This window comes from Patella vulgata, chromosome 4 (assembly GCF_932274485.2).
Source record: "Patella vulgata chromosome 4, xgPatVulg1.2, whole genome shotgun sequence".
NCBI lineage: Eukaryota > Metazoa > Mollusca > Gastropoda > Patellidae > Patella > Patella vulgata.
In genome coordinates this window covers 19,194,869-19,214,903 of record NC_065882.2, presented here as the reverse complement: position 1 = coordinate 19,214,903, position 20,035 = coordinate 19,194,869, and the positions used below count along the sequence as shown (strand labels likewise).

Below are 20,035 nucleotides of genomic sequence, written 5' to 3'. Positions count from 1 at the left end.
ATGGCACTGATCCGCAGTTATCGTAGTAGGGGTTTAAATTAGCCACGTGATCACGAATTATCCCCCCTTCTATAAACCCTTCTTAAATAAACACGTGATAATTTTACATATGATGAACTCAACAAAGAAATATTCACTACAGAACAAAACCGTAAAGAAAACCCCCCCAAAAAAACCAAAAAAAAAAAACCAAATAAAAACCCCAAGGAACAAAACTTATCTCCAGAATTATCTCCCTTTGACGTATATATTACACCGAACACAAAATACAAATTCGGCCTTTCAAAAAATTACAAAGTTGAAATTCTATAATAGATAAAAAATGATTTTAAAAACATTATGTGAATTAAAACTAAATCCTAGCTATAATGACCCTTCAAGATGTGTTTTTTGTGTTGTTTTTTTCTTTTAACTTCCTGTTTTTCGCAGGACCTAACATTAAAATTGACTTTTATTTTATGTTTCAAAGATCCTTTCTAGCAGTTTTCTTAATACGTGTTAGAGATCGCTAGAATGAGTATTTGTACAATAAAATATTGTTATTAAAGCTTGTCAAGTTGAAATGAATATGTTTTGATCTGGGTTGTAATATGTGTTTATGTGAATAATTCCCTTTTCCTTCCTATGTCTAAGTAGATTTCTACAGGGAGGAAATAGAAGTGAAATAGACACTTATTATCCTCCCTGGAGTGCAATAGACAACGATAATTAGGAAACGCGCTACAACTTTCAGGTAGTCAAGAGAAGAAAAGAAAAAAAAGTATCTAGAAGATTGTCAGATATAGGAACTTACAAATTATATGGTTTGATTACCACTGGAAATTTTGTTTTTGTGCAACTGTGGAACAACGTCCTCTTAGAATTGATGTTTTCTTTAGAATAAGTTTATGTCTTTGAAGTTCAATTCATACATAGATCATGGTAACAAATATTATTCTTTTAGGGCGTAATTTAGAAAAAAAAACAAAAAAAACCCCAACATTTTGTATGTTGTGATTGTAAAATCTTGCTTTAGGTGAAGAGACAGGGGATGATACTTGAAAAGTAAATTGACTGACAAAGAGATTTCTGGGCTCAAAGGAGCAGAAGAGACAGTAGACAAATGAAATGAAATGAAGTTTACCGTTTAACGTCCTGCCTTTCTGTACCAACGGGGAAAATGAAGACGGACATACGCCATGCAGTGTGCTATGGGGGGATTTTTGTACAGACAAGGTTTTTTTTTACGTGCATACCGACGTGTACACCCGAAAAACTAGACGTTGTTCCTTATTGGCGGAGGCTAGAGCCACCAGTTGTTAGTGTTGTATACACGGAAAGTTTAATACGCTGTTCAGCTGTAATTAAACTAGTTAAGAGTTGATTGAATTTAAAACAGATTTTAACTGATCATTCTAAAAACAAAAGCCCCAGGGGCTCACAATCTATTAATTAATCATGTGGTCCATTTGTGTACCAATATTTAATATGAGGTCGTTATAATGGAGACCGTAGTCTTTAGGTCAAGTTTTACATAAACCTGTTGGTGAAATCGTGTAAGATACTTGTGAAAGTGTATTCGTAGCCTATAAATCTATTCGAAATTTGTTTTTATCGGGGTTTATTGAAGGTAGACGAAACAATAAATGCAATGAGGCACCGAATCGCTTTAGATTTTCTATATAAATGCAATAAATGCAATGAGGCACCGAATCGCTTTAGATTTTCTATATAACATGAAATGAAATGAAATGGGGTTTAACGTCCTACTGTTCTGCTCCTATACTGGGCTAGTGAAGACGGGCATACGCCATACAGTGTGCTATGAGGGAAATTTTGCCCGGGCAGCGGCACTATCGCCTACTCTTATATCGAATTCCAACTGCCAGGGGATCTTTTACGTGCATTCCAATATATACACGGGACCTCGGTTTTTTGGATCATCCGAAGGACTAGACAGCTGTCCTTGTCAGGCCCTCCGTTCTGCACCACTGACAAGGGGAAACCACGTCGGAAAAACCTGATGAACTTTCTCGGCCAATGCAGGGATCGAACACCCGACCTCCAGGTTAGCGAGCCAGCCTCTAGTCTTAACCACCTAGCAACCGTGGCTCCCTATATAACTTGATATTTCCGACAAAATATAACACAATTGTATAGAAATACTAAAGATTTTGGTAGTAATGCCAATCCATAAATAAAGCAAATCTAATGCAAATTTATGTTTATCTAAAAGGGCCAGCATTTAAGCAATTTAAATTCAATACAGTTCAAGCGTGGAACATATAAAGGACGTGCCGGCCCATTTTTAGCTGAACATAAATCATATCAATTTATTTATACAAAAGGAATAATTCCACTGAAAATAAATTTTCAATATTGTCTCTTTAGACTATCTAATTTTCTTAATTAAAAGCGGTAATGAAGCTAGAATATATTATTTTAGAAAGGAAAATGATTATTAGTAAAATACACTTGTTTTTCTAGCGACTTATTTACTTACGGTTACCTGTTATTATCGGGCCTAGACAGCCATTTATTTCTACGTGTAACCAAGTACACAATTATAAATAATTAAATGACGATGATTGATACTGATGTCACACCTTTATGATATGTATCTCCATACTTTTTTCACAATTTTACCTTTATGAATGGATAAAAAATGAAGAGAAATTAAACTTTGAATATAAAATAGGTCTTAGTGTCTTATCTAGTGGTATAATTTACTAGACAGTTAGTTATATAGCCGTTTGTTTATTATAACTCTTCAAATCGACATTTGCTACCTGAAACATCAAAGGCGCCGCACTGTTTGTTTAATCTACTCGAATCCAATACAACATTACGTGGATGGATGCTGAGTCCTTTTAGCTGCCTGGATAATGATAATTGTGCATCCAATAACCAGACCGAGCTTGTTAGCCATCGATCGGGCGGAAAACAGTATTGCTCTTTACCCTTGGTATTATCGACAACTGGGGTTTCTTCACGTCGATCCTCTGAATTATTAGCTCACTCAATGTTTTCTTCATTCTTACATCAGAGGGTGGGAATTTTATATTTACTCACAAGAAAACTTGCCATTCATAAATGAAGTGTATTGAAAACCGAGTCTTTTCAATAGTCTCGATCGTATTATAACACACAACCAAGGAACATCTAAAGTGAATGCATTCATCTCCAAATGGAATGCATTTCACAGATTATGGAAAATTGAAAATGTATGTTTAAATTTTCTGTAAAGACCCGACTTTTATTTGAGATTTCATTTATGGACAAGGTTGTCAATGTTCCTTTGATCTTGAGAACGTTTATTAGTTCGTTACATTAACTAAAATAAGGCCATGGGGCGAAACTGTCAGAATTTAACATGCAAACTAGACTGTTTCAAAAACGACAAATATTACAAAATCGTTCCATTGTTTTTTCTTAACCAAGTGCTCCGATGCTCATTGATGCAGGTTCATCATTATATTTGCTTTCAGAAAATAAAAATCTAAATCAAAGCGTTCGTTTGAAATATCATTTCCGTGACCAGTTCCTCTCCTACTTGACGAATCAAGATATTAATCCTGATAATTGTGATATTATACATCGATCTGTGTAGCTCAATAACTATTATGGAATTAACACACTTGTGTTTCTTACCCACGGATCGAAGTTCGTGATCAATAACTCCAATCAGACACAGTTACAAACTAGAGTTATGCCCCTTTACATTGTCTCGCGCTGAATCACGAGCGCTTGTCATAAAATCGGAAGATAACTCCAGAGTGAATAATGTCCGACATTCTAGAATTTAATTCTTTATCTAAATTTATTTGATGTTTGTGATTATGTATTAAAAATCAGCAGAATTTTATTCTTAGCAAATTTAAGATGAAAATAAAAAAATAAAAAAAAAATATTTATAGTTTGTTCTGCATGCATACTTGCCTGTATGCAAATATGCATAAAAGTAGATTTAAAGGAAAGAATTCAATTTCATATTTTCAGTAAGGAATTGTATGTAATTTACATGGAAGGAAAAACTAATTTACTGGCTGGACAAGTATTTTCAGTGCATTTCTCCAAATATATTTCAAATATCTTGCTGACCTTGTCCATCTAGTAAATATTTTTGTCAACATACTATAGCCGTGTATCCCTTGTATACTTAACTAGACAAGAAGGCTATAAAAAAATTAAGTAAATACAATTTCATACGACCTTTCACAAGAGTTGTCTAGGCGTTGACTGAACCTATAACAACTCCTATCTTTAACTATCGGCTTTGTAGGCCGGAAAAAGTTGTTATTCTAAATTTCACAGTGAAAAGACATCGAAATTTATTGCATGATAAAGTCAGATAAAGCACAAAATACATATAAACCAAACATTTGTCGGCAAACATCAAACAAAAATGATGGATGGATACTCCTGACGTCACAGAAATTTACATAGCTTTTCCCTTTTTTTTCTGGGAAAAGTGTGAATTGTATTAAAAGCGTCGGTATATTGGTAAGAAAGTGATCTTTTCATGTGAAATACATCTTACAGATAGTAGCTCTAGTCTTAGAATCTAATCAAAATAATTCCTGTTTTGAGAGAACTTCCATTAAAGATCAACGTTACAGCAAAATCTGTTGTGAGAAATTTGATTAAATAAGATGAGCTTTTATCAAAATAATCGAGATAAAAGAGAAAGAGAAAAAAATAAAAGATATAAAAACATCAAGATTTTTTTCCGAAACGAAAAGGAAGTTGTGCTGACTGAGTTTCTACATTTGTTTGAAAGGGCGATAATTGCTTGAAATTAGTTAATATTTAATACACACACAATTAAATAAAAAGTGCACCATTTGAAGATATCGTGCGGTTAATTTGAACTATTGTATTTATAGAAATATCAAAAGAAAAATGTAAGAGAAAGGAAAACAGAGTGATAATTTGGCTTATCTCGGTATATAAGGTCAGGAAGGTCAATCTGAGTAACAAGGTAACCGGTCTGCGGATCTGGAACTCGAAATAAAATTGACCCTTCAAACGCTGACACGTCATTCTAATGATATTTTAAAAAAGAATGTTAAGAAGAAAGAATAGATGGACAGATAGGTTTATCTGTGAGTAAAATGTATATTTCCTAGACACTAACACACACGACACGTTACAGCCAAGCAGGAAGCCGTGGTATAAATTTAGCCCCGCCCAGCCATGTCGATTTCACTGATTCATGGTTGGGTGGGTATAAGTTGTCAATCAAACTTCACAAGGCGCGTTTGTTCTTTAAAAGTATAATACCGAAGAACACTGAATAATACAGTGTACATGCCTTTACATACAAAGTATATTTGTAAACTTTATGCTAACCTGCCGTTTTGTAACAATGCCCGAATTTCTTTACATAAAAATTCAGAATTACAATATATAGGAAGTATTAGGTAACAAAAATGATACTCAAAACTAAAATCATGTTTATGGAAATCATTCCAGATGAAATTCTTCTTAAAGTAAACTACATGTATATACGTTTTTTGATAACTCAGAAAATTTAGTATGTAATATGTGCCCGAATTACATTTGGCGGCTAGAATATCTGAATCAGGAAGGCACGGTTCGCACCGGGATGTAGCGCTTATACCCCAAGGTGGAAGGAGGAGGGGTCATACCTTTGGAACTGGCAATATCTTGGCAGTGCATACTAAACTTGGCCGTTGGCAATTGCTTTCCACAGAATTGCACTCAAAGCAGTGAAAGGGATAACGGCCAGAATTGCCTATTTTATTGGCGTATATAGTTTATCACACCAGCTATACGTCAGTCTCAAAATAGCCAAAGTATTGTGTTAAAGTCAAACCTTTTCTGTTTTTATAATTTATAAATAGAAAGTAAACCTGTTACATATAGCTTTATATAATGTTGGATTATATCACCACTGTAATGATTGACATCCTTATATTATATAACATACAGTATCTCTACCACACTATAATATAAGATTTATCTCTATACTGTATTTATATATTCGTGGATTGGGCTGGGAAGGACGTTCGTTATTTCCCAAGCCCTTTCTTAATTTTCAGTGTTAATGACAGTCAAGCTGAAAAGAAAAGGGCGCAGTTCCGATGTGAGGCACTGATAATGCCCATGAAAGGCCCGTTGAGAGTTACATGTCCAAGGAGAGTCAAATGTTTAGTGTGTCAAGGTATTAGAATGCACGTAAAACTAAAATACACCTTAACAATTGGAAATTGAAGAAGAGTAGGTCGCTATCCTGTAAAAATTCTTCTAATCCCACCTTATACACGTACTCGTATAAAATATCATGTTTGTATCAAAGTGGTCGAAGTATTGTGTTGACGAGACAATAAACCATACTCCATTCGAATTTTAAAAAATGACTCTCTATATTTCAATCAAAATAAATTATTAACTTAACCAAGGGTAGGGGGGTACCTATATCCTTTACGAATCACTTTGAAATTGGGTCTGCCAGAATAGATAAAAAAAAGGAAATGTGCAAAATATAAACAGCATCTCATTTAATTTTTCAGAATAAATTGATCAATTTTAAAACTGATATGAACGTAATCTGTTTATTTGATGATTTTCTATTACACAACAAAGGAAAGTATTGGATATTTGAATTAAATAACAACCTGCGTTTAGGCCGTGTAATATCGTTAAGTTAATGGGCTCTTAAACCTATAGCTTGCAGCGTTTATAAACTAGTTACGCTTATTTCTACGGCACTAATCATTCTGGTAATTAGCTACTGTGATTTAATTACGAGTTATTGCCATCAACCAGTATATCACCACATAAACTAAACGCTAAACGACCCAAACCAATATGAGAGATAGATAGAGGGTGGGGTGGGGGATAGGTCCATTCAAAACAAACACCACAGGGCAGAGATGGGGTATAACGTCAAATAGATTCAAGCTACGCCATATCGAGATAAACATATGGTAAATTTTATTTCAATAATTCGCATATTGTTAGGGATCTTTAGCAGTGGTAGGGGACCTGGGGGCCCGGAGAAAACCAACGAGGTTTGACAGGTGATCCTACCCCTTGTGCCTGATTACTAACAGGGACGTAGACTTTTTTCAAGACTGGATATATAAATATAAAATACATCTATATAGTGATATAAATTCATAACAATAGCAAGCGGGGAGAGAACTGGGGTTTAACGTCTAGTCGACACAAACTAGGTCATTTCGAGACTAACATATGGTTCACTTGTATTTCAATAATAGGTATGCGCGTAAGGGTCTTTAGCAGTGGGAAAAAACCTGGGGGCCCGGAGAAAACCCACGAGGTTGGACATGGACAGACGACCTATTCCTTCTCAAGTACAAGCGAGGAATCGAAACCACGCCATTTGGCGCGTTAACCATTTGGCCAATCGACCCCCTTATAAACATAGCGTTTCAAAAATGTTACTTTGTAAATTTAAATATTTTATTCTCTTTGTTCATTTATATATTATGGATGTGCTTTAGTATTCACTTGTATGCATAACGGAATACATAATTATAAATTCTAAGAATTTATAAACTGACAGTTTGAAATCAATATTATTCACATTTTTCATATTCTGGCGCGTAAACATTCATAGAATGGATGAGCGGAACTTGCCTTTTACACAACACACTCCAGTATTCTACGTAATTTGGAATAATACAATTAAATCATCCATGCGAGACCAAATATACCGTTTTCTTCCTAATGTTCCAACTCATTAATAATCATGAATGTAATTTAACACGCGTCATTACTGATTATATCTAGAGGGGTTTCAAATACAATTTTTCTATATTCAAGCTTTTTATTGGAAACCGTGCAATATTGAAAATTTCTAAAACAATGAGGAAATGCTTTCTAGGGTCTACTCTAAATTTAAAACATGTATCTTGACTTCAAATAAAAAAAACCCCTCGTAATCCAACTTGTGATTGTTTCAACGGTTATTTGTATATAATACGAAAAAGCTCGAATCTCTCATGGTATTTGGTTTTCAAGTGATTATCTAGCCTGCAGGCAAACGTCGGTTTTTAGCTGTCAGAGGAATCGGCTGGTGAGCAGCTGTAGGCTCTTTACTACCCCCTTACCAACCCTCGTGGGAAGAAAACCCAGCTCTTTCTTCGAGTATCCATCCACTTGTCGTCAAATCTTCCACAAAATCTGACTCTTCAGATGAAGAGTTTCCAAAGGGAGATCATTTGGAATTGTAATTGCACAAAGACATTGTATCGAGGTCGTATGTCTGAGCTATGCAACTATATTCTTTTCATGTACAGATCCTAGTCAGTCAGTCTCTCGAGTTCTGGGTATATTCCCTACATGCAATATTTTATCAAGATACAATTAGATTTCGTTTTAGATATGCGCGTCAATTAGATAGGTACATTGTTATGTTTCGTTTTGTTTTCGGTCTGGCGATCTATTAATGTTATAGTCAATTTCTATTTATTGAAACAAATTGCTTATAATTAGTGTTGATTGTGTTTCAGGAAATAATTACCTCTAAGTTCTATTTTTGTTTGATTTCAATCATATAAAAAACAATGCTTACAATGCAGTCTACAGACAGTATAAATTATTACTTAATATCTCGTTGTTTCATCTTCAGATGTCTGCGATGTAGTTAATTAAGTAACCTAATGTTTGTGTAAAAGATTTTATTAAAGTAACAATATTTCCAATAATGATATTTTAAGGTGTCAGAGTAGTGTCCCTTTAAAATGTGGTTGATTTTTTGTCACATTTAGAACTACATTCTATTTCAATCTCAGAACACGTCAACGTCACCAACGAGCCAGAAACCGATGCAAAGATTAGTAATAACAAGTCATAATATTATCTTATGATAAACTCGTTGCAATCCGGTGTTTGTCAAGAGTTATCGTCTCCTTTTCAAAAGTTATTTCAGCAAGTTTCGTATTTAACTCCATGTTTTCGTTTCGTAAAAAGAAGCCTGAGTTTGCAGTAAAAGAAAAACACGAAGTATTGTTAATCCCCGCCACACTGTCTCCGCTAACATAATGTCTATTGTGTACCTCAGAAGCTCCAAGTCTTCTGTAAAAATATTATAAACCCGTTTAACCTCTGACCCCTCAATTTATCCACTTTTAAAAAGCATCCGATGTATATACAGTCAATTTAAAACAGACCGTAGCCCCTTACAGAATTTATATTAAACATTTGTAGCCAGTTGAAAACTGATCTTTATTTGGTCACAAAGTAACAAATGGGGTCAAATCTGCTTACAAAACTATCCAGCAGTGTATGGTCAGTGGATTTAAAAAGAAATCTCTTGTCGAAACAATTTAATCCTGAAGTGGGTTGTCCGATACCGACTTAGAGGGATTATATAATTTAACAGACACGTAACCAGACGAGACAGCGATAATTTTTCTGTAGATCAACTATTGGCATCGATCGGCGGGAAAACAGCACAAAACTCCAGCTAATTAAAAGGTAAACACGTCGTGTAAGGGACTTTCGCGCGACCGTAATACTAAAAGGAAACAAGCAAGAGGCTATTCAGCGAGGAAACGGCTTAATGCGCTCTGGTGATAGCTTGAAAAATACATGGAAAAGAAAATGTTGACTCAATGGATAAAAAAAACTGGGGTGTCAACATTATTTTCTGGTATTAAGCATTGAAAACATTATTCTATCATAAGACATCTAAAACACACGCTCTAATTGAGACTGACAGATCTTTGACACGACACCTCCTTATAAGGAAATATCAGGAGTTTTTATTGATTAAAATGATTGATTACTAAAATGTCATCACGGTCTGTCCGCCATTTCGAATATTTCACAGTAATATACGAGATTAGATCAGTTTTATTATACAATAATGTCTTACGCCTGATTTCTTATTCTAAATCTAACGATTTGCTTCGCTATAAATAAATATGCCCAAACACGATTATGGCTAAACGTCCAACAAAAAAACCAGAACATCCTGTACCAATGTAACATCCTGATCCATAATTATAGTAATAATAATCATCTTGAATGAAATGAACGGAGTTTACATCTTGGACATTCGGGCGATAAAAAAAAATCCAGCGGTCCAATTTGACAAAAACGAGCAAAAGCAAAGACGTTGGTGGGGTGACGGAAATAGGATTTTCGTGACTTTGTTGATATTTATAATGTGTCGCTTAAAGGCTTGGGGGTGGGGGGGGGGGGTCGGTTAGCGTGTGCGCGCTGCATCATAAGGTCTGGTTTCGATTCCCCGGTTGTGCGTGACAAGGAGTAGGGTCCCCAGTCCAACCTCGTGGGTTTTCTCCTGGTCCTCCGCTTTCCTCCCACTGCTAAAAACCCCTACGCGCAAGCGTATTATTGAAATAAAATTGAACCATATGCTAGTCCCGAAATGACCTAGTTTGTGTCGAGTGGACGTCAAACCCCCTAGGTCTCTTGTATACAGGCTGGTCAATAATACATAATGGTTTTATTTTCAAGAGACGGGTGTCGTTCACAAGCCAGTTTGTACTCACTCTTCTAGAAAACCCGATACCACTTCACATAGCTAAAACAAGCCTTTATTTTTTATATAAAATGTGCTTATGTATGACAAAATATTAAAGTGAAAAAAAAAAATGAAAATGTTCATTTATCATATCAAAGAAGGGAAACATTTTCGCCAACACAATGCATTACGGTAAATCTTTGATTTTTGATCGATTTATTATGAAACAGAACCCTCTCTTCCTGCTTGTATAAACATACGAAGAGGGCAGAATTTATTAGTATATACTTATACACTCTTATAAAATCCATATTTTAATTGCATTAAGCGCTTAATCCCTTTTTTCCAAAGATAATATTAAAGACGAATTATGTAAGATTTAGATAAAGAGCTGGTTGTCCTTTCTATAATAGTTCAAAAATAGATAATATTGAATATTTCAGTCAAATAACTTTATTCTGAGGGAAGTTATGGGTGTTTGAAATTTTGTCTTGGTGGACTCTTTTATCAAGTACGATTTCTACGGTATGATAATAAACAAAGTCTGTGATGGGTCAGAGAGTTGAATATGGGCTTGTCATGTGAATAAATGTCTAAAAAATTAAAGGTAGAAAAGAAAATACCTGCAATAGGCAGATTCAACTCTTACATAAATGCATCTTTAAAATGTACACAAACCAATAGACATAACAGCACTTAAATTCATCAACCGATGTTTGGATTTTAATAATTAAACGCTCTTTTAGGAACTCGGAGTTTAATTACCTTATGATGTTTTCACGTGCATGCAATTAGCTGAGAATTAATGATATATCGTAGTGTATGCAATTAGCTACGAATTAACGATATATCGTGATGAAGGGCATAAGATATTGATGTGATTGCCTGCTTTTACTACACGTCTAAATATCAACCATATCTGATTTAACTAATGATACGTCTCAAGACACGACACCACCATCATAATAACCTATCGTAAATGTGATTTACTCAATACTGAGTGTGTCTCACCCCATCATAAACCCATTTACCAGTTACACAAATATACGGTGTGAAACTAATTTAAAAATTAATTAAAGAGTTTGACACTTAAATTGGTTCGGTCCGTTTCCCCAGACAAATCCATAGAGTCTTTAGTTCGATAGGGCGAGACTTCCGTAGAGTATTGGGTTCGATAAGGCGATACTTAAGTCATAAACTTCAACAAAGTTTGTTTATGTCAACACCTTGAAATAGATTTTTACCTTGCCTAAAGGGCATAAAGTAGCATAGGGTATAGACTCTAAGTGGTATCAATGTAATTTTAATAGGTCTAGTGCTGGAGTAATTATCATTCTAGTAGGGGAGTAAATCTAATCACGGTTGGATAACCCCCCAAAACATTACTCGACGGTAGCTTATTCTCGTTACTGTTAATTATAAACCAAACTACGTTTATACAAACCAAATATAGCAATCAGGATTTAGACAATGGCTACCGTCCAATACTGTTAATGGTATATTGGTCAAGATATATAAGATCTTTATATCATGTCCAGACCCCTTGTCTATTATGATTGACCAGGCACGATATGACATGACAAACGAAGGACGAGTGGACAATGTCCAGTAGATGACCGTATCCAGAAATTACATTCATCCCAAGCTGTAAAAACATTAACTTGATTACGTAGCATATCAAATGACGAAATTCATTAAGTAGGCATCATATACAAGTTGTACTGACATGTGATTTGCGATATATTATTATTTAGAATTCTGTACAGAAGTATGTCTGGCATGTTGAGGAGTTGTTATCGAAGGCTGGGAATTCAGTGATGAAATGAAATCCCATAACGTCCATGCCAAGATTTCAAAATTTTGGCCATGCATAATCCCATTGATATTTCACATAATTACTGAAATAAACGAATTTTTTTTATACGAATCCACTTCCCAAGATTGGGAACCACATTAACCATGGCTAAAGGAAACGAATAATGACTGAAAGTGGTTTATGATTAACATGATGACGATGTAATAAAATGTAGATATATGTTAGTATCATTGGTACAAAAAAGACCAAATTATAATCCCATGGACTAGATAGGTGGAACTGGGCAATAGCAAATTCACTTTTCAAATACCAGTATAAGCATTATTATTATTCCTATATTTGTCGCCCAGATGCCTATCACAGCTATTATAGAAATATTGAAACTAATAATATAAATCTGAATGTGGTTCAAGACATAAAAATCAAGGTTGTTGACAGGGTTCTAAGTACACACGACTATAAGCTGCCAAGAAGAAACTTATATATGAACTGATAAAATTTAGTATACATTATGACTAAGTCTAGTATATTAACTATATTAATTCTATTAACAGAGTGACCTTATCTTCCGTATCCGATATCATCATGTCTCTCCAAGATTTCCCAATGTCTTTGCTACTTAAAGACATGTTAATCACCAGCCTGATCGTATATATGACCAGCGAACACCCGTCTAACTGCTCCTAATTCTTAGTTCACGGATCAGATGAGTTTAGAAACCTTAGCAGTGCAAAGAAATCGATAGATGTTAACCTCAGCCACTGGGAAGGTTTCTTTCCGAGATCATTATGCCATTCATGGTGTCCTTTGTCACACTATGTTTTTCAAATGAAATAGGAAAATGGTATAGGAGTTAGTAAATAAAAAGGAGCATTATCCTTTTGAAAATTAACGAAAGGAGCTTATTAGAATATTTAAGATTCCAAAAGGGGTTGTGAACTACTTCTTGATAAAAAAAACCCCACATTTTTGTGATAGTGGTGTAACCACAAGACAGAAAAGCTTACTCTTTCCAGAACACCAGATACCACTTTTTGTTATCTGGAAAGTTCGCATATTTTTGTAAGATCATCGACTGTTGGTATATCTCTGGCGTTGACTCTCTAACCCATCACAGTGAATAGGTTTAGATTATGGTTCGCCGTTTGAAAACGTTGGAGGGTGTATTTTGAAATGGCTCTCGATTGTATATTATTAAACCCTATTAGACTTCTCCTCATACTCACGGGATTCTGACTTATTTTAAGGATCAGATATCAATTTTTCAATTGATTGCCACAAAAGTAATGTAATGAATCCAAGCGATGAGAAATAGAAAAATATGCCCCGTAGAATATCTAGCTTCAAATCTGCTTGAGGGTGTATCAAGCAAAGAGGAAATTATTACCAATTATCAATGGAATATGAATAGTACACGGAAAGACAACCACAAACCCAAAACAACCCCAAACAATGTTGTCATCTATGTCGTGTCAAACTGACATTAACTTTGCTCATTTCTATTATTAAATCATTGGAGACCCTGCTTAATGCTCGATGATCATAGGAAAAAAACAAACGGCGAAGATATTCTCAACAACCCTAATTTTAAAATCAATAGATAAAAAACCCCTTTCAAATTATTCATTAGTGTTGGTTTTTACCTTTGCAAAAATTGATTCGAATAATAGGTTCTTTTATATCTGAACACGTAATTACGAATGCAGAAACTTTTTCATAACTCATGCATATTTAAATATATCACAGATTGCTGCGAAACCATCAGGAAATAACATAGAATCAAGATAGCCTTCTCTAAAGTCGTACTGCATCTTCTGTTTCAAGTTTTGGTTTTCAAAGATTTGAGGGTATTGATTTGAAATATGACATCATAATAGATAAACACTTATAGATATAGTTGCACCTGGGATAACATAGAACTAGGTCAAACAATCACGCCTTATTTATAGCAAATACTGGTTTTCTCGCTATAACATGTTACCTTAATGAAGGTCCATATCATAATGGTTTTGTCTAAATATTGCAGTCGATTTCTAAATCCTATTCATTGAAATATCAACGAACGTCAAATGTTCTATAATAATATGCTTGCGGTTATATATGCACTAAATGTTAGTGAAACTATAACATATGGTGACATGAAGGTTATCGAAATAACAGATAAACCTCTCTATCAGCATAAATTATTCCTGTGTTCAAAAACTGGTTATACTGGGGTTGACAGTATAAATTACTTAAACTTTGGGAAATGAAATGAGGTTTAGCGTTCTACCGTTCTACACCGACTGGATTAATGAAGACAGCGACTCTACGGCCCACTCTTAGTTCAAATTCCAACTGTTAAGGGTTCTTTTACATGCACGCCCTGTACCTCGGATCAGAGGAGCCCACGTTCTAAAATCACGGGTATCGAACCCGGACCACTTGGTTCATGAGCCAGCGCCTCACCCACTGGGCCACCATGAGTCTTTAACATGGGGTATAAATAAAGGATTAAAGGTGTACCTTTCAGCTTTAAGTCATTTTTGACCTGAAGTGTGTTTTTGGGTTAAAAAAAGGGTAGAGAAAGACAGAAATGGGGTTTTACGTCCACTCGACACAAACCAGGACCCGGATTAAAAAAGGCCATCTAATTTACAAAATTACTAAACAGAACAAATTTTGATTATGTTGATCGCTAAACAAGTGTTTAAACGATTGCCTACCAGGTTCGTGGCCTCGTTTAACTGACAAATTAAGAAAATTAAAATACCAACGGCCACACGTGGTGGTTTAAAGCCAACTGCGAACATGTTATATCACAAGAACTATTTAACAACAGTAAATATGGGACAGCATGTTCTAATGCTTGATAGAATTGTAGATTTGCCCAGGGAGAATATCAATTATGCAAACTTGATTTACATTCCCCCATGAGAGCTGCGTATGAAGTCTGATCTCTTTGAGGTTACGAGTGAGCTACGGCTATGGGTCATTTACCAAGTTCAGAATGAGCCGCATGACCGTCAAGTTGGCTTTCTGGAAATCTCCAAGGGGACTTGCTTTGCACGTTACGAACACGAAACCAAGAAAGTTTGTTTGGAGGCTCATAACTAGACTTAATTAGTTTAAATTAATTACGTATGTAGTTTCTTGTGTGGTTTGAAAAATTTGCTAATGTTACATCTTCAGTTCTTTTATGGATTGTTGTTTTATACGGTGAAAAGCTAGTAGCATATTTACATAGACGGTATATAAAAGAAGATATAAAAATGACTGACATGTGTGTATATTCATGCTGTAGGTAACCATCACGAATTGTTCTAATTATATGGAAGGGTTGTTTTAAGCCGACTTGATAAATCACCTAACTACGTTCTGTCTCCCGACGTGATGTATAGGCTATTTACATATATATACTCTTTTTTATTTCACTTTCAAATGTTGTCTCGTTTGCATATATTCCAACTTTATACATGTGTAAACTTTAGTTAAATATATTCTATGTTTTACTTTAAACATTAGTTAAATATCTTCTATACTTCATTGTAAACATTAGTTAAATATCTTCTGTTTTATTATAAACCTTAGTTAAATATCCTCTATGTTTTATAATATTTTTCTTATACTTAGAGTGATTGTTCCCTGGATGAAGCGTATTGATTTATAACATAGACGCCATCCACCCCCCCCCCCCTCAATCCATCGCATTGGGTCATGTATTTCAAATCATTGGGGAAGAAAACAAAACTAATTCAAAAATGCGAATTATATGACTTAGCAAGTAACAAACTCTCGCAAAGTTAGAATTTCGAAGTCCAAACAATCGCCTCATTTAGCTGTACACATTATTCTACAAGTTTTGTAGTAAAGCTTTATTTATATTTACAGAGTTTTAATCAAGATGTACACTTGCAGTAACTCCAATTTGCGAGTGATTAGCTTGCCAAAATACAGTGTTTATGTCAATTTCAAAAAGTACTGTTTTGATTATCCAGGATTGATAATGAACTTACGAACAACTAATGAGATTTGATAAGTTTGCCCAAAACAAATTTTAGACAGTGTATTATTATATTACATTTGGGGTCATGGGGGACACTTTTGGCCTTTTCCTTCACTGGTATAAAGGGGTTTTCATGTTTCTTAACGTACTACTGATACTAACATATAAATCTTTTTGTGGTCACAAATCAGATGTCGTCTACCCCACTTTAAGATATTTCATGACTTTATATAATGACAACAGCTTTACTGATAATAAGTTGATCTCTTTATACAATAAATGGAACAGAAAAATGAATTCCACACATATATTGATTTTTATCATTTTCAAAAAAAGCAATCTGTTATATTTCTTGCTCATTAATTTATCTATTTACATGGTTATTGATCAGTTTGAATGCGTATTCTGTTTGGTGCCAGTCATTGTGGAGTTCTTTCTGGTGGTAGTTTGACAAGAACTACCTTGAACTAGTTCAAATCTAACACAAATGCAGTTTATGTACAATGGGCTTCATAATCTTCTGGCGAGCGTTCATAATACAATTATTCATAATGAAAAATGACGAAATAGTGATCAAAATCGTATTTGCACTTACCGATTTTTTAAGCTAGAAGAATCCTACTGAAAAGTGGCATCAGGTGGTCGAGAAGGATATTCTTATCCTGTCTCGTGCACGACCCACACTCTATTATGACATCATGTGTCTACAGTAAACAAGAACTATTAATATATATTATCACATACCCTCGCAAAATCACTAACCTTCGGTGTAAGATATTATGATACCTCAAGGCACATAGAATACATACCTTATAGGAGTAACCTAGACAAACATTTATCTGGGGAAAAAGTGGTAATGACAGCCTAATCCCTCAAATACCGCTAAATAAATGCAAATTCTAGCTAAACAAACCCTTAATTATGAATGTATAGATTAAAATTTAATGTGCACAAAGATTCATCTAACAAAATATATTTGATCTGTATGCATCTCCGTGTATAATATACTATTTAATAAACTACAAGCATTTGTGCCTACAGCAAGTCTTTACTGATCTGTCCTTCACTTAATCAATGTATGATGTCTATGAATGATTTCAATTCATTAAGAAAAAACCCCAACTTATTTCCTTCTATGATATCACTGACTTCTCTAGTTGTGATCTAGGGCGGAACATTTTGTCCATAAAAGATTTTTGTTTTTTTAAAATAAAATCACAAGGTTGTACTAGGTGACGATTGAATATACTAAAGGGTTTGTCTTATTAATGATGCAAATATTTCCTGTTATAATTTAATATTGGTGCCGAATAGATCAAATCATAACTAAAACATTAAGAGCTTATTAGTGAAAGCGACGCATTAAGAATTAATTATGATAGGAATGTACAGGAAAAGTAAGCGCATAAAATGGGATGCGCTAATGTTAAAACTCTATTGTGCTGTGATGAATAACCAATAAGATCAAATATATCAAATATATCAGTTGAATTATTTAATTGATGTATCCGGAATGGGAACTTCGGAGGTTAATAATGAATATTAATAATCAAAATTTAAAAACAAAACAATGTATGGACTTAAATGTTGAAGTACAACAAACGAAAGTTTATTTTGTATTGAAACGAAATAAACTAGAACAAGGAAAAGCTGGATTATTTTTAATTAATTTAATAGAATGGCGACTGACGTCACTAGAATAAAACAAAGAACCAAAAATAATTCAATAAACATTAAGAGTGTGAAAAGTGACTGGGTAACCATAAACGTAATTAAAAGATTTAATGAAGTTATAAATTTAATGTTTTATGTTTACTCTGCGTGTTGTTTTAGTCCAATAAAATATTTTATGATTTACGGCGACTAAAGACTTGCTGTGTTCAATGTCTTGAGAAAACTATTTTAACGGCTTTGCTATCTATAACGGGGCTTTAGACATCACAACTTTCTCCGACACCGTAAAATAAAAGCCTTTAGGGATATTGTAGTGATAAATGCTTAATGGTTGAAACGTAACACAATTGTTTTGCACCTTACTTGAATGAACAAGAGTAAAGCTTTTAGGTAAATACCACACACAATAGATTGTATTGAGATAATTGAGAAACGCTCTTAATCGTCGCCATTTTTCTTGATGACTGTACAATAGATTCCCCTCGTTCACCGGGCGGAGCTTAACGGCTCTAGACGAATTGCCAACGCGTCACATATATCTCGACCAATCAGCGCTCTTGTTACATGTGTTGAAGGCAATGGTACATCCTTCGTCGGATGTTTTTATTAGACTGACTGTACAAAAAGCCAAGCCCCAAATATCAAGATAAAAAGCCCCGTGGTTTATTATTGCTCAAGTGCCTCGAGGCTTGATGTGACCTAAAATAGTCGGTGTATCTTGAAGCCATTTCATCAAGTGTATCCATCGTCTTCAAGTAAACTAAGCTAACAGTGTCTTCCAATATAGTCTACCTGGTTCATATATTTCTGTAGTCTAGTATACCATATAGATCTAATCATATATAACAGTTTGGTAAATAGTGAGTGTTTCACTGTTTACCTTGGAATTCTACTTATCCACCATCTTCTGCCTACATAGGATGCGATTACTTTAACAGTGTGAATGATTATTCAAGGAATGTCTGATATTATTACATTGGGATCTGCCACACAGCTTCATACGTTGCAGCCGACAAGCTTTCATTCTAAAGAAAGTGCTTTTGAAAGATTGTCCCCTGTGTATGAGAAACGAGAGGATATGCCTTCCGCATTCGGGCTCATAGAGACAGAGGTGGTTATTATGTTTTTATCATTTTTCTTTTCTTATTCATATCATCTTTCTGCCCTTCAGGGTTATAATTCATTGTCAATGATAATTTCTCCGCGATATAACAAAAAAAAGCTCGAGACCTTAAATTTGTATTAGATTTATCAAGCATGTATTGTATTGTTCGCTACTAGAACTTCAAAGCCTTCGCCATAGGTCGAATATGAATAACATTTATGAAAATTGCTTGGGGCTAGGAACGGTTGGTGAAGACGCGTTAACTCGACTTTTATAAATGATGTGAATTGTTGTACGTATATGTTTTCCAAACACAGTGCAACCCTAGAATATAAATGGATCTTACCTAGACGAGTCGCATTAAGAGATGCCTTACAGACATTTTAAATATTGCACTAGAATCGACTTACTGTATCCTAAAGCACACGCATTCTCGTTTCAATAACACGGTTTATTCTAAGTTCCGAAAAACGTTAAAATGTTAATATCGTTTGTATTTGGAAGGTTTGTTTTTTTTGTAAATAAGGAAATATACGGTTATCATTCTTTTGAATTTGGATCCAGGTTCGTAATATTTTTTTTTAATATTGTAAAATGAGTTAGTAATGTTTTTCTTTCTTTTCGTTAACAAGCTTTTGAGTTAAATTAAATTCTTAAAAAAATATTAATTGCGAAGCGGGGTTCCTATCTTTCATTATCAATTATGAATTTTCAAAAAGAAAAGATATTAATTATGACTCATTTCACGACCACATGAACACAAAAGATGTCGGAAATACAAAGAACGACAAGGGGAAATATTTACAACATGTATGTTCTATTCAAGCTAGATTGTTTGAAATTAGTCCCAAGAAAATATTTATATTAGGAACAATACGAATATCATTGTTTCACTCTTGAAAAGGAAAAACAATAAAAAACATTTATGAAATATGTATCGTATAATATATACAAAAAATCGAAGGTAAAATAATCAAATATGAAGGAAATCAA

General features: G+C 34.3%; 1 protein-coding gene across 3 annotated transcripts in view; it reads left to right on the top strand.

Annotated features, from left to right (window-relative positions):
- Positions 1-20,035, top strand: part of LOC126818934 (transcription factor AP-2-beta) — a 60,597-nt gene that overhangs the window by 19,362 nt on the left and 21,200 nt on the right. The window lies entirely within an intron of this gene.